The 24,884-nt window shown below is 44.8% G+C and overlaps 1 protein-coding gene, 1 non-coding gene and 1 pseudogene across 5 annotated transcripts in view; all 3 read left to right on the top strand.

Moving 5' to 3' along the window:
• MYO5A (myosin VA) overlaps positions 1–24,884 on the top strand; it is a 200,474-nt gene that overhangs the window by 13,881 nt on the left and 161,709 nt on the right. The gene's annotated exons all lie outside the window — the stretch shown is intronic.
• LOC142426927 (U2 spliceosomal RNA) lies at positions 10,278–10,468 on the top strand. Its single transcript, XR_012779795.1, has one exon. It is a non-coding gene; the product is annotated as a U2 spliceosomal RNA (small nuclear RNA).
• On the top strand, positions 19,710–21,810 carry LOC142426108 (macrophage-capping protein pseudogene; annotated as a pseudogene).

Raw genomic sequence — 24,884 nt, 5'->3', positions numbered from 1 at the left:
ATCAGGCATCAAAGACCCCAAAACAAAACAAGCAATCAAAAAGCATATCAATGGGAATGATGGGGATGGTAGAGTGGAGACCCAAAGCCTATCATTAGTCAATTGGACACCTCAATGTCAGAACGGCCACAAGGAAGAGAAGAGACAATGAGGGTGCAGTATAGCACCAAGGAAACACACAAAACCTTCCTCTAGTTCTTGAATGCTTCCTCCCTTATTATGTTGACCCTAATTTTATCTTACAGATCTGGCTAGACCAGAACATGTATACTGGTACAAATAAGAGCTTGCAACACAGGGAATCCAGAACAGATAAACCCCTCAGAACCAGTAAGGGGAGCAACAATACTAGTAGGGTAAGGGCAGGGGGTGGCTAAGGGGGAGCTGATTACAATGATCGATGTATGCCCCCCATCCCAGGGCATGGACAGCAGAAAAGTAAGTGAAATGAAACAGAAGTTGGGGTAAGACATGAAAAAAAATGATCAATTATCAAGGGGGCGTGGGGGAGGGAGGTGGAAAAATGAGAAGCTGATGTCAGGGGCTGAAGTCGAAAGAAAATGTTTTGAAGAAGACGATGACAGCATATGTCCAGATGTGTTTGACAAAATGGATATATGTATGTATAGTGACAAAAGCTGTAAGAGCCCCCAAGTTCTTCGGGAACTTACATATGATCTGTCTATATTTGCTCAAGTTAAAAACCAACGCTTAAAACCTACCTCTTGTTTGTACACAGATCTTTTGGCGAATGGGTCAGTTTTAGTCAATTTTAGATTCCACGTTTGCCTGGCAAGGAAGGGTTAGTGTTTATATTTATGCAAGGTTGTTAGGAGCCACCGAGCCAGTCCTGATGCATCAGGACCCATGCAAAGCAAAGAAACTGCGAGTCCTACAGCATCCTAACCATTGCCGCTCTTTTCGATCCCATTGTCGCAGGGTATGACATTCATATTTAATCTCCCTTCTAAAATGAGCGTTTTTAAGTATGCATCTCCTCAGAACTAGAGTGATCAGACACCCCAGTTTCCTAAGCTGTTTTCTGCCAGTCAGTATCTTTGCTCTGAGAAATCTTAGAGGAGAAATATATGTTTATATCAAAATTCCAACCTTTTGGAAATCTAGACGATTTCCTTTCTGTTACCATTTTCATCACTGTTTATTATTTACGCTCTTCTCCCTCGGTCTTGTAAGATCAGGGTCAGATGGAATAGTTGGATATGGGGGAAAAAAAGTAAGAAAAGAACAGAAAACAATGAAGCTTCTACCTCAAGAGGGTAAGCATAATTTTAACTTCAAGATTGCATGGCAGTGTTATCATTGCACAGTTAACATGTCCGCCCAGTGAGGACAGTTTATCAGGGATAAGCCTTGCACTCAGAGGGTAGGTGAGAACCGGACGGTGCTTCCGCATCAACTAAAGCTATTTGCTTTGAACAATGACAGCAGAGGGAAGTACAATCGATGCCAAGAGTTGTTGGTGATTGCCATCTTGTCAGCCCCTGACTCCTGCTGGCCCCACGTGCTACAGAGTTGGACCGCTTCACTTGTCCTGTCACTCTTTAAGAAAGCAGGTCACCAAGGCCTTCTGTTCACGGAGCCACTGGATGGGTTCGAGCTGCCAACCTTTGGATGAGCAGCAGATTGCAAACTGCTTGCGCTCCCTGGGATCCTAATGCTACAAGGTAGCGTTCACGATTGGATCTTGAGAGAACTCAGGAGCTGATTCCAAACGTGTGACATCTACAGGTTATTAGGCCTGTAGGACACACTTTGTACGTGTCAAGCGGAAAGGACTGAAGAGTTGCAATATTAAAAGAGGCCGCGGGCCAGTGTTGAATGAAGCAGAAAGTATCACAACGAAAAACTGGAAGGAATACACAGAGTTGCTATACCGAAAAGGACTCGTTAACTTTCAACTCTTTTTAGAGATAGAAGATGATCAAGAACTGGGAATCGATGGACTGACTACCAGTTGAAACGTTTCAACAAGCCGATGAAGCACTCCAAGTGCCAAGAAGACAAGCTACTTGGCCAGCTGGCTAGAAGAGATCTATGCTTGTACCCATCCCAAAGACAAGTGCCCCGCAGAATGCTCAAACTATACAACAGTGTCACCGGTAGCGCATGCAAGTACAATTTTGCTGAAGATCATCCAACAGCAGTTGCCGCAGTACCTTGACAGGGAGCTGCCAGAGGGTCAGGCTGGTTCAGAAGAGGCCGTGGACCAAGGGCTAGCATTGCACCGGCCTGGCTGCTTTCTGTCTTGTTGCATGTAGGTTCTGTACGAGTCAGAGCCAACTTGACGGCATCTAATAACATGCCTCGATGGCAGTGGGTTGGGTTTGGGTGTTGTGGACCATTAGGTGTAGAACGCATAGGAAACTGAGTCGAATGAAGCCTTGGCACATTCAGACCTTCCTTTTTGTTGGTGCTAAAACTTTGTTTTTCATTTTATTATGTCATCATATTTTCATCTAAAAATGCATGCACTTCCCCCTTATGGAAGCAGAATCATCAAATCCGGATGACTTTCCTCTCCAGTAGGCAGTTACCGTCTTGGGGCCTCGCAGGGCAGCGACCCTGTGCTGTAGAGTGGCTGTGAGGCGGCCTTGAGCTCTATGCACTCAGATAGTGTAATTCTGAGAGGTGACAGTCTTCCCTTTGCTGGTGCCTGGCCTCCCAGCGCCTTCACAGAGGCACGCTCAGGAGCCTGCATGCAATATCTAGACTCTCTCGGGTGGAAGCCTAGTTTTGCCACTTACTTGCTGTGTGACGTTTAGTCACCTACTTAACCACTCTGTGTCTCAATTTCCCCATCTTTACAATGGGATAGCAGTGCCTACCTCCAGCCGTTGTACAGATGATGAAATTGTTTGACATACAGTCAAAACCAAGAACATACTTAGAATAGTGAACAGTCTGTTCATTTATTATTTTTATTTCGTGTTATTGTTGTTGCTGCTGCTTCAATGGCTATCCTTCCTTTCTGACTTACTTGCTTCTTTCAGAAATTCCCCTACTTTCCTACTTCCTGGCGCTTAGTTACTGGCCCTCTTAGCCTCGCTTCCCTGTGTCTTGTTGCCTTTGCTCAGAACTCCAAGTCTGCTTCCAGCCCACTCACTGTCTCTCACCCATTGCTGTTCTCACCCCCCTCACTTATTCTTGTAATTGTATTAACAGTGCATAAATGGTTAATGGGCAGGCATTACCAATGTGGCTGACCTAACTTAGCCACCCTTTCACACCATTTTATCAGGACCTAATCCAGACATAAAACCCTTCCATAGTTCAGTCATACCAAGCAGTGTTGTGCAAATCACCACCACATTCGGTGTGTTGCTGCTCTTGTGTGTCTTTGGCTCAGAGCCATCCTGCACGGCAGAGAACGCTCCAGAGTGCTCCCCAGGTGGTAAATCTTCATGGGAGGAGATCCCCCACCTTTCCTCCCTATGAAGCCAATGGGAGTGGGCATGAATGCTTAATCACTGCGCCACCATGCTTCTCTCACTTACCTACATCCCTACCAACAACTGCCTCATGGGCACCTTCCAACGCACCTCAGACCTGGGTCTTGAACATTGAATTTGTCATCTCTTTCCAGCCCTTTCCCTGTACTTAACCCCTCCATGCCTTACGTTGTCATCTGTCAAATGATACATCCTTCATTGACTTGTTAAGGATGACCAAATGGGATAGTTCATGCACACCAATTTAGGATAATACTTGGCATATACTTAAGAAATAATAGCTCTAAAGGCCTGGTCAGCGAGTCATTCCGAGGACAGCCCAGGACACTGTGCGGTCGCTGTACTCTTAACTCCCGGGGTTGCTGTAAGTCAGAACTGACTTGACCCGATGCTGATAGCCACAGAAGCAGCTACAGTAAATGCTGTCTTTTTTTGTATTTCCTGTCTGGTCACTGACCTCGTTTGTCCATTAACCCAACCCCAAAGGTGGAAATTAGATTTATCTATCCTTCTCCCCTCTCCCTCAACCCATGACTTATCCTTTCTTAGTACTGTCCCTGTTCTGTTTGGGGCCCTTAGTATTTCTTGTGTGGCTCCCGAAAGAACTTTCTAAACAATGTTCGGTCTCAGCTGCTATGAACCATTTCTCATTTTGCTACCCGAGCCAGCCTTGTCATGTGTATGTCTGATCATGCCACCTTCTGGCGTGGAGTTCTTTAGTGACTCCCTTCAGGACTCTGTCCTGAGAATATCTGCTTCCCAAGCTTCAGTCCTTTCGATACAGTGCTCCTCGAACTTCAGCGATCATCAAGGAGGCTTGTTAAAATGGAGAGTTGACCCAGGAGGTTTGGGGTAGTACCTCTGGTGGCATAGTGGGTTAGGTTGTTGGGCTGCTAGCCACAAGACCAGCAGTTCTAAACCACCAGGCAATTCCCGGGAGAAGGATGAGGCTTTCTCCTCCTGTAAAAACCGTTACAGTCTCAGAAACCCACAGGGGCAGTGCTACCTTGACTGTTAGGGTCACTGTGTGTCAGAATCGACTTGATGGCAGTGAGGAATTTATTTTTTAATCATTTTATTGGGGGCTCATACAACTCCTATCACAATCCATCCATTGTGTGTGTCAAGCACACTTGTATATTTGTTGCCCTCATCATTCTCAACACATTTGCTTTCTACTTGAGCCCTTGCTATCAGTTGGTGAGGATTTTTTTGAAAGGCTGAGCTGGACCCAAGCCTCTACTTGTTGATGGTGCTGATGGTGCTGATTTGAGACCACCCTTTGAGGAGTCCGGCTGTCGACGTACAGGGCTCTTCCAGTGCTGCCTTCTCCGTGGGCCCACGTCATCGCTCATCATTTCCTTACTGGTGTTCTGTTCTTCCTTGTAAGTCAACACATCCCTCAACTCGCTGCCTTCTTGTTTTCCAACATTTCTCCTTTTTTTGGATTTCTCTACTTCTCTTTATGATCCCATTTGGGCTATGGGGCTTGTTCTGTGTCTTCGTGTAGCACACCCCAGTTGACCTCTCCTCTACCACCACCCCACATGGTAGTTGTCTATTTCTCCAGTGCTGTTCTGAGCTTAGAGGACAAGGGAACCCCTTCTCTCTCTCTTTCTCTCTTAAATAACAGCAATATTGAGACAAAACTCACATGCCATTCAATTCATCCATTTCAAATGTACAGGAGGGCTTTAAGAAAGTCATGAGAAAAAAATGTCATGAACAAAAATGGAATTGAAACATAATGGAACTTGCCCATGAACTTTTTGAAGCCTCTGTGTATGATTCATTGGTTTTCATTTGTTTGACTCAGCATCTAGATCAGTGTTCATTACATGGTAAGTGCCAAGTCAGTGGTTGGTTGAATGAACGAAACACTTTATTGAAATAAAAGCGTAATTAGAAAAATCTCTTCAAGGGACCAGACTTCAACCTGGTGCTCCAAGATGTGAATGCACCATACCGGCATGAAGCAGGGAACCGAGCCAATAGAGAGGCCTGAGGGTCTGGCGCCAATCCCAACTAGGAGGACAGCCACCCTTCTCCCTAGAAGAATTCACTTGAGAGGACAGCACTGAAGCTACAGCTCAGGGAGAGGGATATGTCTGATCAGAGCACACAGGAGCAAATGAAGGGGGAGGAAGAGAGAATAGAGCATATCCTGGCCCACCAAGCCCTGAGAACAATTTTCCTTCTCAGAGCAGCCAATGCACAGAGAAGACCATAGGGCAGGCCCCACTATGAGACATAACATCCCCTCACTGACCCATGTTACTATAGGGACAACAATGGAGACACAGTGCAGGAATTGTGCCCAGTATGACCCCACCACACGCAGGTAAAACACTAAGGGCGTGAAACAGAACAGCAAGGGGGAGGGGAGCAGAGCAAGGAAGTCTCCAGGGAATATAAACAATAGACATTGGGGCCAGAGCGTGGTACCCCATCAGACTCGAAATATTCCTAAAGGTCAACAAACAGACGTTTAACTACTTACAGGCTTTCTTTTATTTTGTTGTTGTTTTGTTTTCTTTTGTTGCTTTGAGGCATAGTGAGTTACATGTGCGGCTGCTAACTGCAAGGTCAGCAGTTTGAAACCACCAGCCTCTGCACGGGAGGAAGGTGAGGCTTTCCACTCACATCAAGTTACAGCCTCAGAAACCCACCGGGCCAGCTCTGCTTTGTCCTTTAGGGTCGCTATGAGTCAGAGTTGACTTGATGGCAGTTGGTTTCAATTCTGTGGCTCCAAACCCATGCCTGGTGCCCAGCCCTTCCTCCCTGCCCCTATTGATTCATAGAGAGTAATTCCTTGGGCTGATATTCAAGAGTCTCATTACCTCTTTCTAATCCTACTCTCTTAGCATGGCATTTCACAAGACGAGGGTTTCTCAAACTTGACTGTATTGGAAATCACCTCAGTTTCCATAAAGATGCAAATTCCTGGGTTTTGCCTTTATAGAGACCGAGCCAGTGGGTTTGGGGCACTCTGGAACATGCATCTTTAACAAATATCCCCAAGAGATTCCGATGCCGGTGGTTTGGAACCCCATTCTGAGGTACACTGGCCCAACCTGACCCCCGTGTTTCAGCCTTGTGTGACTCTGCCACACTTTTACAAATTGTAAGATATTACTGTAAGCATATTCTCAGGCCACTGGCTCTTTTATCTCCCTGACTATCCTAATATCACACTTTTTTTCTCTTTTTTTACATTTTATTAGGGACCCATACAACTCTTATCACCATCCATACATATACATACATCAATTGTATAAAGCACATCCATACATTCACTGCCCCAATCATTCTCAAAGCATTTGCTCTCCACTTAAGCCCCTTGCATCAGGTCCTCTTTTTTTTTTCCCTCCCTCCTCTCCCCCCTCCCTCATATGCCCTTGGTAATTTATACATCGTTATTTTGTCATATCTTGCCCTATCCGGAGTCTCCCTTCCCCCCTTCTCTGCTGTCCCTCTCCCAGGGAGGAGGTCACATGTGGATCCTTGCAATCAGTTCCCCCTTTCCAACCCACTCACCCTCCACTCTCCAATATCACACTTTTAATAGAATGTGTAAGAGGAATTGGCACATGGTCGTGACCTAATAAATGATTTTGCTATTTTTAAGGGCAATCAGAAAAGCATCCTCCCTTTATATTAAAATGTAATTGAGAGCCTTCTTCAGCAAAAGATGCCCTGTTACTTTGACTCATCCTAGGCGTGGAAGAGCATAGGAAATGACTTGCAAAATTAGCTGAAAGCTTCTCCTTCTTCTTTTAATGAAAAGCTTTTTTAAAAAAAATCCAGTGAACAAACAGCAAGTGTGAAAGTAGTGACTGTCCAGTGCAGACATTCGGAAAGCTCAGACATGCCAGAGTTAAAAATAAAACATGTAGATTCATGTTCTAAGACAGTCTTATTAATGGTGTCATGGCTGCCCGTCTATTGGCCTCTTAAGTCCAGTGGTTTATTTTGTGCCTACTATTTTGTAGCCAGAATGTTATCGCTAAGTGGTGAACACTTGCCCATGTAGTACATTTCTCTACAATGTGATTTTTAATGGCTTCTGAGTGTTATAGTGTACAAATCAGTCATTTGTTACTCAACCTGCCCCCTGTGATAAAGATTTCTTTTTTTTTTGACAATTTACATCTAGACCAGGAAGACCCAAAAGCCTTTGTGTGACGCTTTGAAGGAGAACTCCTGGATAGTCATTAATGAATTTGACTGTAATTGCAAAGCTCCCACGTTCTCCACAATGACAATATTGCTATAAAACTTGGTGATTGCAAAAAAAAAAAAAAAAAAAACTTGGTGATTGCGATGTCAATGCTGAGAGTCTAGTTCAAAGCATAGCAGGACTCAAATAGGCAGAAATATCATAGCACTCGGAAATCAATCTTGGAATTCTTAAGGACAACAGCATTATTGGGTCTCTAAGTGTGCCACAACAGCCCCCCGCCTCCGCCCCCCCCAGAAGGGAATTCCTCAGACTGTAAACGTAGATGGATCCAGATGATTAATCCACGGCCTAGGTCAAAATCAAGCTGGAGGCTCGCTCCAGTTTGAGAGTACAAAGGATCCCATCCGACTCTAGCAGAGTTATGGAAGCTGTCTTGGTAAGAGGACCCATCCAAATGCCTGTCTTCTCTTGCTAGCCAAGCAGACTACTAAAATGCAGGAGAAACAAGTTCTGCCTGGTTGCTTAGACACTGTTGGGTTTAGAAGTTGGTTTAAGCTAAAGGGAAACAAAATATATATATATATACAGCAGAGGCAGTTATTCAAGAAAAACATTTACTGAGCAATGCCAGAAACAATCTCTGAGACATAAGTTTTGGAAGTTCTGAATTAACTATGTATTTCAAATAAGCCCCTCGGTTTGTAAATGCTGTTAAAAAATTAAAAAAAAATTTTTGGTGATGTAGTTCAAATTGAAAAGTACCTGGGAAACCAACCAGGGATCTTAAGCAGTCCGGGTTTTCAGAAGATGTCCACTTCCCTTCGGGCAGAGGAGATACCTCCTTAGGCTCAAGAGTTCCTGAGTGTGTGTCGGGAGAGTTAGAACAATTATCCGCTGGAGTCACCAAGGTCTAGATTGTCGTTAAAAACTGGAGTCTTCCTGGTGTTGTGGGTAACAAAGAGATGGACCAAGCTTGTGAAGAACAGGGTGACTGGCTAGACTGAGGGCTGACACCCCTCCGTGTGACTGACTAGACTGAGAACTGAGTTCATGCAAACCCTCGGTGAGGGGACGTTTAACAGAAATTGAACCCTGATTTAACAAATCCACAAGATTCCGTTGTAATCTTTGTATTGGGCTGAGATCCTTACAATGACTTTGTTCTTTGTTCTAAAGATTAAACACTTCCCATGTGCTTATTATTTGGCTTATCTACTAATCTTTTTTTGCCTACCGATCATTTTTGAGGATAAGCCAACTACCATAGGTTAGGATGAAACAGAAGACTTTCTGGATGAGTAGAGATTAAATGAATTATTTTGTACATATATGCAATAATCAGAGTAGTGCCTCTGTACATGATCCCACCTCACATCTGCTCCAATCGGGTGGCAGTTAAGGTTTTCTGAGTTGAAGTCTGAAGTTGGCTTTAGTTAGATGCAGTCTGTATGTGGACCAGTGGAGTCTCAGCCAGAGTCCTGATACTGCTTCTGTGAATGCCTTTGGCTTCCTTCAACTTAATTCCTTAAGTAGCCAATTGCTCTTTGGTTTTCATTCTCCGATGCCAGGCCACAGTGACATCGGATGCAGCTGGAGCTTAAAGCAGAAGGGTGATGTTGAGTAATTCCAATGAAACAAATCATTCATGAAATAGGAGTCTCCTGGAAAGACCTTAGAGCTTTTCTCCTCTCTCTCTCTCTCTCTCTCTCTCTCTCTCTCTCTCTCTCTCTCTCTCTCTCTCTCTCTCTCTCTCTCTCTCTCTGTCTCTCCCCCCTTTCCCCTTTCCCCATGACACTTGAGGAGGAGGAGGACACAGATTATTCACCTGAGATTCTCTTGAGCTATTGATGCATTTTATTGTCCTCATAAGATGGGTTTGATTCAAAATACATCACTCAGGGCATGTGTAGGGGTTTCTCTCCTATTTCCTCTTGAGGCTCCCTGTTTGCCTTCGCTCAGAGGGTTTTCAAGAGAGTGGTAAATGAACTTTGACTTCCCAGAACAAAAAAATGAGCTCTCTTTTCCTTGTTTTATTCACAGCGGTAGTGTTTTAGTTGCAGTCGAGTTGGCCCAGGGAACCAGCATGTGTGTGTACCAATAGGGTGGCAGATACGAGGTCGTGTTGTCTGATAGACTTTGGAGGGAGGGGGGGAAGCTGAATGTCCCCATCACTGCAGGCTCTTGACTTATGTTTGCTTTCTATCAGCTGATCTTTCTATCACAGAGCTTCGTTTTCTCAGAAACTATTTGGAGCTCTGACCAGGTACAGTCAGAGCAAGGGAAATCAAGTGGAAAGACAAGTAGGAAAATCTCCTCTACGATCCTGTTGGCTTTCCAACCCAACACTTGCTATCGGTGGAATCCACCTTGTGACCTAACCTTTGAGGACATTACCTTTGAACAAACGAGGCAGAGGGGTTTAATCTACTTCTCATTTTAACAGTAGCCACAACGAGAGTAAGAGGAAGGAAACATATGGTTTGTACTTTTTGGTTTTTTATTTCCCCCACTGATAGAGATTTGGATTTCATTCTGTTTTTGAAAAAAAAAAAAAAAAAAGAGCCCAGGATTTTATGTATGTTCAGGAGCTAAATGTTGCAGAGCACAATAATAAAGATTCAAGAATCGCTTCTCGGCCTTTTGGCTAAGATCAAGTGTAGTATCTGTTCTTATCAGTTTAATGTCTGATACGTCCTCTATCCGAGGACAATATATTAAATGGATTTTTGGAATTAGGAGATGGAATAGGAGCTTGCTCTGTCCACTCTACGCATCGACCTGGTATTGCAGTACTTCCAGGAACGGTGCACTAAAATAAATAAATAAATAAATAAATATAAATAAAGATTAAAGAAAAGCTTAAGGAAGGCAAATGAAATAAAACATAAAAATGTTAAATTCCTCTTGTTGGAGACTGGGAATTTGGGTATCGCTACTAAATATGTGAATGAGAGTTAAAGGCTAAGAGATGACACCCAGATCCCTTTGAACTGATGACGTCTGCAAATAATACAGAACTGTCAGCTGTAGGGTAGCCCTGGTAATGCTTTTGGGTAAGCGTTGAACTGCTCACTGCAAGGTTGGTGGTTCAAAACCAACTGCCGCTCTAAAGGAGAAAGGCTGTCTGCTCCCATATTTACAGCCTCTGGAACCTATGTGGAGTTGCTATGAGTGGGAATTGACTTGATGGCAGTGGACACGTGTGTTGTAGAGGTAGCAAACAGAATAGATGAAGCCGGGTGTGTGAGTCCGGGTAGACTAGAGATTAAACAAACTCATAGACACTCATATGTGTATAAGAAAGAGCTTTACAGAAAGAGTAATTGTACATTAAGAAAGCATCCCATCCCAGTCCAAATCAAGTCCATCAGTCCGATATTAGTCCACATGTCCAGTACCAATCTATAAAGTCCTCTTCAGACTCACAAAACACATGCAATGATACCAAATGCAGGACGATCACAGGCCAGTGGGTGGGAAGTCTTGTGGATCCAGTGCTGTCATAAGCATCTCAGTGTTGGATGGGGTCTTCACGTGGCTTCTCCAGCTCAGGACACTAGCACAGTTCCATGTTATCTTGTCAGCTGCAATGTCTCCCAGGGAGGGAGCATATGCCCCGCCTCCAGCAAGCTGCTTATCTCCTTAGCACCTCCCAATGAGGTCATCAAGCTGCGACCTGATGGACAGACTAAACTCCACTCCTTCACTCATAATAGACTCAGATTGACAACAGATTATGTAACTACCACACCGGGGAAGGGCTAGAACAGTCAGAACTAATACTGACATGCAGTTCTGTTTCTACTGTTGTTGTTTGAACATCGTCTTTGTGTTGATTTAAATAATGTTTCTTTTTCAGGGTAGTTGTAATTTTTAATCTAAGCTTCTCTACCACCAGCTAGAAAATCCATTTGGATGACCGACTCCAGCTTTTGGAATAGATGCGATTGAAATAGGTTTGCCACTCTAGGAATTGGGTACGAACCTCATAGATTATGAACAGAAAGTACAGGAAAATGATTTACAACGTGCAAGCAAGAGCTAAACTGTAAGTAGCTGGATGACGAAATAATACATGAACGGACTCAGCCTATGGAGGAGAACAAATAAAGTTCCAACCAGAAATGGAATGTGATCCAAAGCATCACATTCGATTTAGCATCACATGGAATTAGGTAGAGCTCGCCCTGCGACGACAGCACATTTGTGACCATGCTCACTTCCTAGGGCAGCTAAGAGCTCAAAGGTAAATATGCAAAACACTCAGTCTAGTTCTTGGCACGTTGTAACAAAGTCCATTAATATTAACTATTGGCTAGTGTTGTTAGCTTGTCTATTTTTATTTATTTAAATCATTTTATTTGGGGTTCATACAACTCTTATCACAATCCATGCATACATCAATTTGTGTAAAGCACATTTGTACACTCATAGCCCTCCTCATTCTCAAAACATTTGCTCTCCACTTAAGCCCTTGGCATCAGGTCCTCAATTTTCTCCTCCCTACCCCCTCCCCCTCCCCCATGAACCCTTGATAATTTATAAATTATTGTTTTGTCATATCTTGCCCTATCTGACGTCTCCCTTCACCCACTTTTCTGTTGTTCATCCCCCAGGGAGGAGGTTATTTGTAGATTCTTGGAATTGGTTCCCCCTTTCCAACCCACCCTCCCTCCAACCTCCTGGTATCACCACTATCACCACTGGTCCCGAAGGGATCATCTGTCCTGGATTCCCTGTGTTTCCAGTTCCTATCTGTACCAGTGTACATCCTCTGGTCTATCCAGATTTGTAAGGTAGAATTGGGATCATGATAGTGGGGGAAGAGGAAGCATTTAGGAACTAGGGGAAAGTTGTATGTTTCATCGTTGCTACACTGCACCCTGACTGGCTCTTTCCTTGTCTAATTTAAATGATTCATGAAAACTCATTTCCTTAAAAAAAAATGTAGCCCTAGAAAGATCTCTTTTTTTCCCCACCCATACATTTTCTGGAAGGTTTCTGGACACGAGTTATGCCCACTTGTACAAATTTCCCTGTATTCTATCTCAGTTTGGCTAGACACACTGAGCTACAATCTGCCAGCAGCTCAGCATTGGCAACCCTGACATGGCTACAGCTCTCACCCCAGTCCGCTTCTGAATCTGTCTCCTTTCCCAGCATTCTCAAACTTTTCTCTGGCTGAGGGGGAAATTATCTTCTAATTGAGGGCCTTTAAAGGCCTCATACCTGAGTTATAATTAACTAGCATTTTATACCGACTACAGATGTGAGCCAGAAACTGTCAGTTGGATCCCCAAAGCCAACCCTAACCCCTTTTCCCTTACCACCACAGAAGTCTAAAAGCAAACGTTCCACTTTCCACCTTCCCATGCAGTAAGGCTTAGCTGTTTGATCCATTTCTCGCTAATGTGATCTAACGGGAAATCCTTCAGAGGACCTCTTCTGAGGGAAGAACAATTGGTTACCATCTTCTTCCTGCGTCTACACTTAGTACCCAAACCCAACCCGTTGCGGTGGAGTCCATTCTGACTAAGAGCGACTTTGTATGGGGTGGCCGACCGAGGCTGTAAATCTTTATGAGAGCGGTGCCTCCTCTTTCTCCCTTGGTGTGGCCGGTGGATTTCAGTCTCAGACTGTGTGATTAGCAGTCCAGTTCTTAGTGTAGATTATGAAGCACGGAGTTGTGGTAGCAATGTTGTAATCACCAGCCAGTCAATGCAAAGCTAACAAGACCTGCCTTACCCACCCACACATCCCCCAAAAAACCCAAACTCCCTGCCATCAAGTTGATTCTGACTTACAGCAAACCTGCAGGCCAGGCTAGAACTGGCCCGGTGGGTTTTTGAGACTATAAATCTTAAGGAACTAGAAAGTGGTTTCGAACTGCTGACCTTGTGGTTAATAGCCTAAAAGCTTAACCCACTGTACCACCAGGACTCCTGCAACAATATCGGGTGATGGAGCAAAAAGATAAAGAGTTTGATTCCTTAATGACATTATCGAACTGCCAGAACAACTCTGAGGTCAGCGGACAGATCTGGGATTATGTATGCTTTCAGTTTTTTCTTCTCTTTTTATTCAATCTTTGGGTTTCTGTTAGTGTTGTTTTGCCTACCAATATAAGATAGGCATGGGAAGCAAGCCCGAGGAGAAAGCAATAGGACCAATGGTTCCAGAGGGACCTTGGGGGAGGGCGTGGTAGGGAAAGAAGCCTTAAGTAAACAACATCATAGACAGGGGAACAACTAGGGAATTAAAAGCAACAATGAGGAGGATGTAGAGATTCCAGGGGAGTTGGAACAACAGCAATCTAGCTGAGAGGAATTACTAAGAGGCAGAAGAAGGGTGAATGTGATGGTGTGAAAGGAAACAGAGGAAAGATCTAGGAAGCAAAGCTGTGGATAGAGGTGTAAACATAGGTGTGCACTTAGTTAAATAGATTAATTCATAAAAATAGAGGTATTGGAATAGGTACATATATGGCAATACGTTGAGGAAGTGGATGGTTTTAGGCCTATGCTGAAGCCCTTCCTCAACCCAAGAACACTTTGTTCTAACAACCTGACATTCTTTGATGCTCACCCTCTGCCATGATCACTGAAGCCAAAATTGATGCGTAAGCAAATGTGGTGAAGAAAGCTGATGGTGCCGACCATCAAAAGATACACCATCTGGGGTCTTAAAGGTTTGAAGTTAAACAAGCGGCCATCTAGCAGAGAAACAATACAAACCCACATGGAAGAAGCACACCAGGCTGTGTGATCATGAGGTGTCAACAGAATCAGGTAACCGGCACCAGAAGACCCCAAACAAACAAAAAAAAACATATTGTTGAGAACGAGGGGGTTGGAGAAGATACCCCAAACCCATCTGTAGACAATAGAACATCCCCTCACAGAAGGGTCATAAGCAAGGGATGAGTCAACCATGGCAAAGTACAGCGCCAATGAAACACACAATCTTCCTCTGGTTCCTTGTGGGTTCCTCACCCCCCACTGTCATGACCCCAGTCCTGCCTTTCAGTTCTGGGTAGATCAGAGCATGTACACAGGTACATGTAAGAGCCCAGGACACAGAATCCAGGCCAGACAAACCCCTCGGGAACAGAAATGGGAGTATCAATACTAGAAGGGAAGGGGGTCAGGGGAGGAACAGGAACTTATTGCAATGATTGATCATAACCCCCCCCCCCCCTCAAGGGCATGAAATACAGATACGTGGGTGTAAGATATGACAACAGGAATAATTTATAATTTATCAAGGGGTCATTAGGGAGGGAGGGGGAAGGGAGGGAAAAAAGAGGAGCTGCTAGTAAGGTTCCAAATAGAAAGCAAATGTTTAGAAAGTGATGGAAACATGCACAAATGCGCTTGATACAATTGATGTATGAAATGTTATACGATCTGTAAGAGCCCCTAATAAAATGATTAAAAACTAACACAACTCTGATACATCTTGCCTCTTGACTCTTATTCAATACAAAAAACCACAATAGTGTAAGCAACTTAGTCAGATGTTTCTCTTCCTTGTAGCTGAAAAAAAAGGTATGTTGAGAATAAAGTTACTATAAAATAGAGTAAATTGTCCAGTTTATGCAGTGTGACTTATGCACGAAATAAATACAAAATACAGGTAATACGACAGAAGCCAGGTAGTGGAAGAGAAATTCTAGTCCTGCTTTTGAAATTACAAAGCAGGGTCAGTAACATACAGTGATCCAGTTCCAGTCATAGTTTGTAGGTTCTCTGGTAACCTCTTGAGCTCTTTTCCATCTTCTTTTTTTGGGGGTGTGTGTGGAGTGGGGAGGAGGATGTCTTTGCTTTTATTGGGTCTAGACACCCGATCATGGCAGAGGCAGGGAGGCTGGGTCTGAGTGCGTGTGAAGGGGTGCGCGACATTCCTTACAAAGTGCCACGTGTAAGCCACAGCACTGTTCCAGCCGGGGCACTTCCTAGGATATCCTGATTTTGTGGGAGTGGAGCGTTCCCGAGGAGCCCCGGTAGCCCAATGGTTACGCTAACTGCAAGGTCAGCAGTTCAAAAGCACCAGCCATTCCATGGGGGGGAAATGGGGCTTTCTGCTCTGGTACAGAGTTACTGGCTTGGGAACTCACAGGGGAATTCTGCCCTGTTCCACAGGTCATTATGAGTTGGCATCGACTCGGTGGCAGTGAGGGGTTTTTTGGTAGGTTCTTAAACATCAGTGGCAGGGTGGGCAGGGTAGAAGAGAAGACGATATTAAAAAGAAGAAAGAGGAGCAGCAGCAGCAGGACCTATGAAAGACCTAGAAACACTGGCCCCAAGTATTGAAAGCCCCTTCGATTTAGGGATTCATCTCCACTTGACTTCCCAGCTCTTATGTGAAGTTTATGCAGAGCCCAGCAACCATATGCTTAATACTGATTGGCTTTAGCTGATTTAGTAGAGTTAAAGTATTTGGTGTTAAGATTATTTGTCCATTTCCTATGAACATTTCACTTAGGGGTTGCCAGGACTGAACTAAACCCCAAACCAAACCTACTGCCATCGAGCTGATTACAACTCAGCTAACCCTCTGTAGGATTTCTGAGGCTCAATCATTAGAGACGCAGATTGCCGTGTGTTCCTTCCTCTGAGCAGCTATTAGGTTTGAACAGCTGACCTTGCAGTTAGCAGCCCAGCACCTAACACACCACCACCTGGGCTCCTAAGGACAGAACAAATTAAAAACAAACGAACAAACAAGGAGTCATCGAGTCTATTTTGACTCATGTTGTCGTTAGGTTCCATTGAGTCGGTTCTGATTTTTTTTGGGTTTTAATTAGTTAATTAATTTTAAGATAATTTTATCGGGAGCTCTTACAGCTCCTATAACGATATATACATCAGTTGTATCAAGCTTGTTGGTACATATGTTGCCATCATTCTTTATATTCTATTTGAGCCCATAGTATCAGCTCCTCCTTTTACTTTTTCTCCTCCTGCCCTCCTATCGTGTCCCCTTGATAAATAGTAAATTGATTATTATTATTTTCATATCTTACACTGACCACTGGCCCCCCCCCCCTTCCTCTCTCCACCTTTCCCCTGCCCTACTGGTATCAATACTCCCATTTCTGTTCTGAGGGATTTATCTGTCCTGGGTTCTGTGTGTCCTCAACTATTTTATGTACCTGTGTACATGCTCCAGCCCAGCTCTCAGGAAAGGCAGGACTGGGGTCATGATAGTGGGGGGTGAGGAAGCCTCAAGGAACTAGAGGAATATTGTGTGTTTCATTGGTGTTATAGTGCACCTGCGTTGACTCATTCCTTCCTTGCGACCCTTCTGTGAGGTGATGTTGCATTGTCTATAGATGGATTTTGGGTCTCTGCTCTGACCCGCCTTGTTCGCAACAATATGTTTTTTTGTTTGTTTGTTTGCTTGTTTTGGGTCTTCTGATGCTTGTTACCTGATCCCGTCAACACCTCATGATCACACAGGCTGGTGTGCTTCTTCCATGTGAGCTTGTTGCTTCTCTGCTAGTTGACTACTTACTTAATTTCAAGCCTTTAAGATGCCAGACACTGTATCTTTTGATAGCCAGGCACCATCAGCTTCTTCACATTTGCTTTTTTTTTTTTACTAATTTTATTGGAGGCTTATACAACAACACTTACCACAATCCATACATACATCAATTGTATAAAGCACATTTGTACATTCATTACATTCTCAAAACATTTGCTCTCCACATAAGCCCTTGGCATCAGCTCCTCGTTTTCCCTCTCCCTCCCTGCTCCCCGCTGCCTCATGAACCCTTGATAATTTATAAATTATTATTTTAAAAAATCTTACACTGTCCAACGTTTCCCTTCACCTACTTTTCTGTTGTCCATCCCCCAGGGAAGAGGTTATATGTAGATCCTTGTAACCAGTTTCCCCTTTCTACCCCAGCCTCCTCCTATCCTCCCGGTATCGCCACTCTCACCACTGATCCTGAAAGGATCATCTGTCCTGGATTTCCTGTTTCCAGTTCCTATCTGTACCAGTGTACATCCTGTGGTCTAGCCAGATTTGTAAGGTAGAATTGGGATCATGATCGTGGGTGGGGAGGGAGCATTTAGGAACTAGAGGAAAGTGGTATATTTCATCGTTCATTTGTTGCTTCTGAGCTAGATGACCACTTGTTTATCTTCAAGCCTTTAAGACCCCAGATGCTTTATCTTTTGATAGCCGGGCACTATCAGCTTTCTTCCCCATATTTGCTTATGCACACATTTGTCTTCAGCAATCATGTTGGGAAGGTGCACATCAAGGAGTGCCAGTGTAATAGAACCAAGTATTCTTGCATTGAGGGAGTGCTTGAGTGGAGGCCCAATGTCCATCTGCTACCTTAATACTAAACCTATAAATATATGCACATAGATCTATTTCCCCATCCTCATATATAAATATATTTACCTATGTACATGCCTTTATTTAAACCTCTATAAATGCCCTTTGCCTCCTAGGTCTTCCTTTTCTTTTTAATCATTTTATTAGGGGCTCATACAACTCTTATCACAATCCATGCATACATCAATTGTGTAAAGCACATTTGTACATTCATTGCCCTCATCATTGTCAAAACATTTGCTCTCCGTTTAAGCCCCTGGCATCAGTTCCTCATTTTCCCCTTCCTCCCCACATTTGCTTATGTACCCGTTTTATCTTCCGTGATTGTGTTGGGAGGATGAGCATCACAGAATGCAGGTGTGAGAACAGTGTTCTTGTGTTGAGGGAGGGCTTGAGCAGAGGCCCAAGGTCTGTCCACTTCATCAATGTATTGCCATAGAAATAGATATACTTATGCCGATACCTGTGTTTATACATCTATCCATAGCTCTGCTCCCTAGAGCTTTCCTCTGTTTCCTTTTACCTTCCTCCTTACCCACCATCACACTTGCCTTCCTCTGCCTCAGTAATTCCTCTCAGCTAGATTGCTGTAGCTCCAACATCCCCAGGATCTCCATGTCCAAGTTGTTGGTTTAGAATTCCCTAGTTGTTCCCCTGTCTAGGGCCTTGTTTGCTCACCGCTCCTTCCCCCGCCTCCTTTTTTGTGTTGTCTACGTTACTGTTGGTTTGCTTACCTATGTAAGATAGGCGTGGGAAGCAAGCCTGGGGTTCTGATTCTTATGGGTCCTATGTACAGCAGAATGAAACTCTGCCCAGTCATGCTCTTAATGGCTGTTATGCCTAAGCCATTGTTGCAGCCACTGTGTCAGTACAGCTCCTTGGGGGTCCTTCTCCTTTTGCTGTCTGTAAATCTTGAGGGGGCAGATAACCTCTTCCTTATCCCACAGGACGGAATAACAGTGAGAAAATAGAGACCCTTGTAGGAAAACAGTGAGGCCATTTGACCACATCCTAAGATGCACATGCCAGTAACGTTTTCTGCCCAAGAACCGCTGTGACTTGAGTTTCATGACATTGCTGAGACTCACAAGGCAATGCCTCTTCTTCATCTTCTCCACATTAATTATAGAGGAAAACACTGATTCTTTGTGTCGCTGAAGAAATAAACCAGAATATCCTTTACGGAGTGCCACAATGAGATAACTGTGCTTGCCATGGAGGCTGGTACCCCTTCATCTGCCTTTCACAGTGATTCAGAGGGATTTGTGGGTGGCCCCTCTGTTATCTCCCTAAAGGTTTTGGGGATGGCTGGCCATAGTGATCGGGCCGTTCTGTCAGTGCAGCGTGGTCAGAAGCCCTATGATGTCTGGTTTAGAGTGAGAATGAGAAGTTGGTAGATGCCTGGCAGACAGAGAGCGGAGGTGGCGTGAGCAGCCCGGCTAGAGATAGAGATCTCATGTACAAGTGAGACCTCCTAATCGCAGGCCCCGCCTTCTATTTTCTCTGCACTCAGATCGGAAGTGCTTTTGATCTTGTCAGAATCCACTCGTCCTTTGTGAATACTTGAAAGCTTAATTTTAGTAGCGTTTTCATTTACATGTGTAAATACTATCTTGGCTGCTGTTTAAGAAGATAACTAACAGCTTCTCAGACTAATTTGGATGGACATCCAGGATATACTGTTAAATACAAAAAGCATAATGCGGTATGTATGAAGAGGTTTCCAAAAGTTTGTGGGAAAATAGAATTAAAAGACGATGGCCGCTTTCTGAAGTCCCCTTGTATATATAATATGTGTGTACTTGTACGTGCGTTTGTATATGCCTACATTCTGAACAAGGGGACCCGGGTAGCATAGTGGGTTATGTGCTGGGCTGCTAACTGCAACGTCTGGTAGTTCGAAGCCACGAGCTGCTCCATAGGAGAAAAATGAAACTTTCTACTCCCCTGAGGAGCTATGGATGCAGAACCCCACAGGGGTTACTATGAATTGGTAGGGGCTCAACAGCTGTGATTCAGTAAGTCTTACATTCTGAAAGTATTTATCCCACACTGTTTAGATTGCTGAAAACATTTATTTCTAGTAAGGGATGAGGTAATGGAAGACTTTCTTGTTCTGATTGTTCCGTTTTTACATTTGGATTTTAAAAACCGTTACACATTTCTTTCCTTTCTTTTAAAAACATAGCAGGAACAAATGTTTCCAAGAAACTTTTTAGTGACAAAAATCTGCTGGCAGCATGTGATTGTGTATATATGCATAATAAAATATTTTATAATATATTATAAAGCATTGCTTGATGGTTTCAGGATCGATAAGCCTCACTCAGACTCCCTTTTCAGTGATGGGATTAGCATATTGAGTGAGCATGAATTTAAACCCTTTGGGCCGGAGGGTCGAAGGAGGGATGGCTGCTTATATGAAGTGGTTTAGATGATGCTGATAGAACCTCTAGTGGCCAAGTGCGTTAAGCATTGAGCTACGGACAGGAAGGTTGATGGTTCGATCCCCACTGACTGCTCTGGGAGAGGGATGGGACGTTCTGCTTCTCTTTAGGCTCACCGCCTTGGGAATTCATTCTGTCCAGCAGCTCTACTCCAGCCTGTCAGCTGGCTGCATGGGAACCAGTGGCAGTGGGCATGGGTTGGCTGCACAGAGGTATCAAATAAAGAAATATCCATGTAAGTCTCAGCGCCGTCTCTTTTAAAACTTCCTGGGTGGCTACATAAGTCATTAGGGGGATTTGCACGCCCCGGAGTGTACATAAGCCTTAGTTGGAAATAGATTCTCGCTCTCTGCTCAGATCTGGCTCATGAAGTCATGACTGCGAAGAAGTGACACGTACAGAACCATTCCTCAGAGAAGTTCCCTGTTCCTGGCCTCCCTGCAGAATCCCGGCCTGCACATCTGGTGGGTGGAGATGCCTAAGCCCGTGCCCGTCGCTCCTGAGAACCAGGGAGTCTTCTCGGGAGACTCCTACCTGGCCTTGCACAATGGCCCGGAAGGGCTCTCTCACCTGCACCCGTGGACAGGCCAGCGGTCATCACGGGATGAGCAGGGGGCTGCGCGGTGCTGACCCTGCACCTCACCACCCTGCTTGGGGTGCGGCCTGTGCTGGGTAACGAGTCTGGCCTTTTCACCAATTACTTCGCACAGGGCTTCAGTACCAGGAAGGCAGTGTAGGGCCCGCTTTCACAGGACCTCCCCCCTGGGCCACCCCAGCCCCATCAGGGGACAGGTAAGGACATTCGTGCCCTGGAGTGGGTGCTGAGCTGGGCAGCTTCAGCAGAGGGGACTGCTGCGTCCTGGACCTGGACCAGACCATCCTCACCTGGTACAGCGCCAGGGCCAGCATCCTGGAGCGCAACAAGGTGCGGGATTTGGCCCTGGCCATTCGGGACAGCGAGAGGCAGGGCAAAGCCCACGTGGCGATGGTCACTGATGGAGAGGTCCTGGGGCCCAGACCACCCCGCAAAGAGGGCACCCCTGAGGAAGACCTCACAGCTGCCCGGCCGATCGCCCAGGTTGCGCCTCTGTATGAGGTCTCAGATGCTACTGGGCAGATGAGCCTGACCAAGGTGGCCGACTTGGGCTGCTTCCCTCTCCAGCTGCTCGTAGCTGATGACTGCTTCGTGCCGGACAGCGGGCTCTGTGGCAAGATCTATACCTGGAAATGTCGAAAAGCTAACGGAAGGAGTGGCAGGCGGCTCCTGCCGGAGCACCTGCCACCTGTGCCCGCTGGCGCTTGGACCATGCAGATGCGCCTCCTGTGGATGTTCAATAGAGGAAGCAAACGCTAAGAGAAAACACAAAAAACAAGCATCGGCATGTACACACAGAGAATACATGTCTCGGTACACCTCTTACCCCTATTAATAACACGAGCCTATTTTGTTACTTAAAATTACTTATTTCTCAGATCACTGTATAGAGAAGACATGGATTATTCAACCATCGCCCTGTTATTAGGCACTATTTCTTCACCCAGTTTTGTTTTTAGAAATAATGCTGTCAGGAGTATTTGTAAGATGCATTTTTTGTGTTGTTTTGAACTTTTCTAACAGACTAGACTCTAAAGAGACATTTACTGAACATTTGCAAAGTTCTTTGACACAATAATACATTGCCTCCAGAGGGAACCAACCAACTTAAACTCCCACCAGCAGTGCGCAGGGGCTCTTTGGAGAGGTATTACTATCTGTACTTTCTGAAGAGAGCGCATTGAACGCAATCTAAATTCGCTGGAGTGATGGGTCATTACTACACATGTGTCTCGTTGTGCCATGGAACGGTGATGCCCTCATACGGACTAAGGTGTTCTGGAATATTTGCACATATGCTTAATGAAGGCCCACCTCTGTTAAGCACCACTAAGCTCTTGGTAGTTTTCTCTAGTTCCCTGTATGAAATTTCAGTTACTGTTGTTTTTTTTTTTTTGCAGAGGATGTTCTATGGAGGATCTTCCTTCCTGGGTTGCAATTTTATGTTAAATATCTTTATAATGTGCATGAACTTTTCATAACTTGACAACCTCTCGCACCTCTGTTTCATGTGCCAGGACCAGGGTGGCCTTATGTTCTCCCTTGAACCATCTCATGTTTGTTTCCTGACGCTTTCCCAGAGGAGGAGAAGAGCTCTCTCACTGGTTAGACCTGTGAATGGGAAGCTCAGGAGCTGTGATGTGGACATCTACCAGCCACGTGACCAGAAAGCAGAGGATGCAGAGTGCAAAGAGGAGAAATCCACAGGGTCTGGTTAGTTTCCCCAGCCCTGCTTCTAGTCCTTCCTGCCCTTGAGCTCTGGGAAGAGTCCCATAACTTAAAATTTCTCCTTGTGACAGTAACTTAAGCTAGTTTAAGTTATTTAGAATAACATCAGTTTCCTGTTGTTAAACTGAGATGAACTTGGAAACAGGTGTGAAACTTGTAAGATAACAGTAGAGGCTGAATGCGAAATGGATGGAACCTTCTCCAAGATAAGCTTCAGTGTAGACAGGGGCTTTTTGCCTTCTTTTTGGACCACTCAGAGGCCATTTTGCTTTTTTGCTTCTTAATTGTGTTTTTTGAATAGTTACACTTCAGTCAAACTTTCTAAAGTTAATATTTTTGGTAAACTTGTAACTATATTTATTTTGGGTCCTTTAGGCTTCATTACTTCTCAAAAAATGATTGACGACTAACACTGGGTTCTGTAAATAGCAGAAAGAAAACTAATTGGCCAATTGGGTATTGTCAAGAAATATGGTCTTGCCAGCTTTGAACATTAATTATAAAGTCTCTGCAGTGGTTGAGTTCCTACGCATTAAAATACCCAGGTAGATAAATTTGGCAGAAACACATGTACTTCTCTGTAAGCTTGGCACCTTAGCACACCTGGGTAACAGGTCCCAAGAAATGACACTTGTGTTTTCTTTAATGAGATTGTTACTTTGAGGGATCTTGGTGACTGACGGCCACAGTGCATTTGCAGCCTGCAGCCAAGTGATGCTCCGGTGCTGTGCAGGCCTGATGCACTTTTCCTCTCCCCTCGGCAGGGGAACCGTGGGTCTTGATGTGGAACCACATCGTCCCTCGTCCACCCGAAGCTGTGTTCTGGGCCCCAGTTAGCGGCGTCATCTTATGTTGAGAAATAAATGCCATCGTGGGGATGGATGGGTGAAAAGCCACTTTCACTTCTAGGGGATGTTTTCTGGGTGGTGAATCATTAATGCTTTTTGTTTGGAGACTCGAGAGAGGCCATTGTGTTTTCTTCATGTAAAAGAGGGAAGGTGGGTGGGTCTGTATACTGATTTCCGCTGGTTTTCCCGGGGCCATTCTTTGTGTCCCAGGTTGGCCAGTCATCTTGTGGGTGTTAGACCGTGTTATGCTTGTAATGTGCACCCTTGGAGTTTTAGCTGTACTTCCTGCCCCCCGCCCTTATATAGTAAGAGCTTAGACATGATTCGATTATATTTTCAGATATAATTTGTGACCAAAGACCGACTGTTTATGGTTTGCAAGGAAAGAATATACTTTTCTTCATTTTTTCCACCTGTTGTTGTTAGCTGCTGTCCACTCAATTTCGACTCACGGCAGCTCCATGTGTCTGAGGGGAATTACCCCATAGGATTTTCTTGGCTGTGATTCTTACCGAACAGCTGTGTCATAGCTTTCTACCACGGAGCCGGCCGCCCTGGGTGGGTTTGAACCACAAACCTTTTGGTTAGCAGCCGAGGACTTCACCAGTTGGTGTTCCTCTACGCTTATCCCTCTTAAGTAAACCCCAACCCCGTGGCATCTATAGAGACTCACAGTCCTTAGTGTCTCCAGTGGGTGGACTTGCCACCAAGGGTTTAGTCAGAGTACTGTCTGCCAGAGGCATCGCGTTGTGATGAGGAGCATGTATCGCATTTTTGGAACAGGAAAACCGCACTCCGCTTTTGTTGAGGTGCTGTGAGGAAGAGTGACTACACAGCAGCTTTCTAGCCCAGCTATTGATGGTTCGAGGTGTAATCAGACAGATTTACTAGATCGTGGCAGATCGTTTAGCAGGCCACTTAAAAACCTGTGGCTACGATCAAATCACTATTAACATTTCTGGCTCCAAAATATAGTTTACCTTGCACAAGAGGCGACCCTTTCCATCACCATTCCCTCAGACCTTGTTCACTGGCGCTTGCATCTCAAGCTTCAAAGGTATTCACACAAGGCCGGCCTCCACAGTCATCTTCTCTCTCTTCCCTTGTTAACAGCTCCAGGGCTCCACAAGCTCTGGTCTTGACCCCAAAGCCCACAGGCCCTGTTGATTCAGTGCCTAAGTAGTGCTTCTGTGCTTTCTTTTGTCATTAAAAACAAGGGCACTTTTTATTAGGGAGATTTAAACCACTATATACTAC

The sequence above is a fragment of the Tenrec ecaudatus genome, chromosome 14, assembly GCF_050624435.1.
Source record: "Tenrec ecaudatus isolate mTenEca1 chromosome 14, mTenEca1.hap1, whole genome shotgun sequence".
In the NCBI taxonomy this organism is placed as follows: domain Eukaryota; kingdom Metazoa; phylum Chordata; class Mammalia; order Afrosoricida; family Tenrecidae; genus Tenrec; species Tenrec ecaudatus.
Note: the sequence above shows the minus strand (reverse complement) of the source record. Positions and strands in the feature narration are given on the sequence as shown.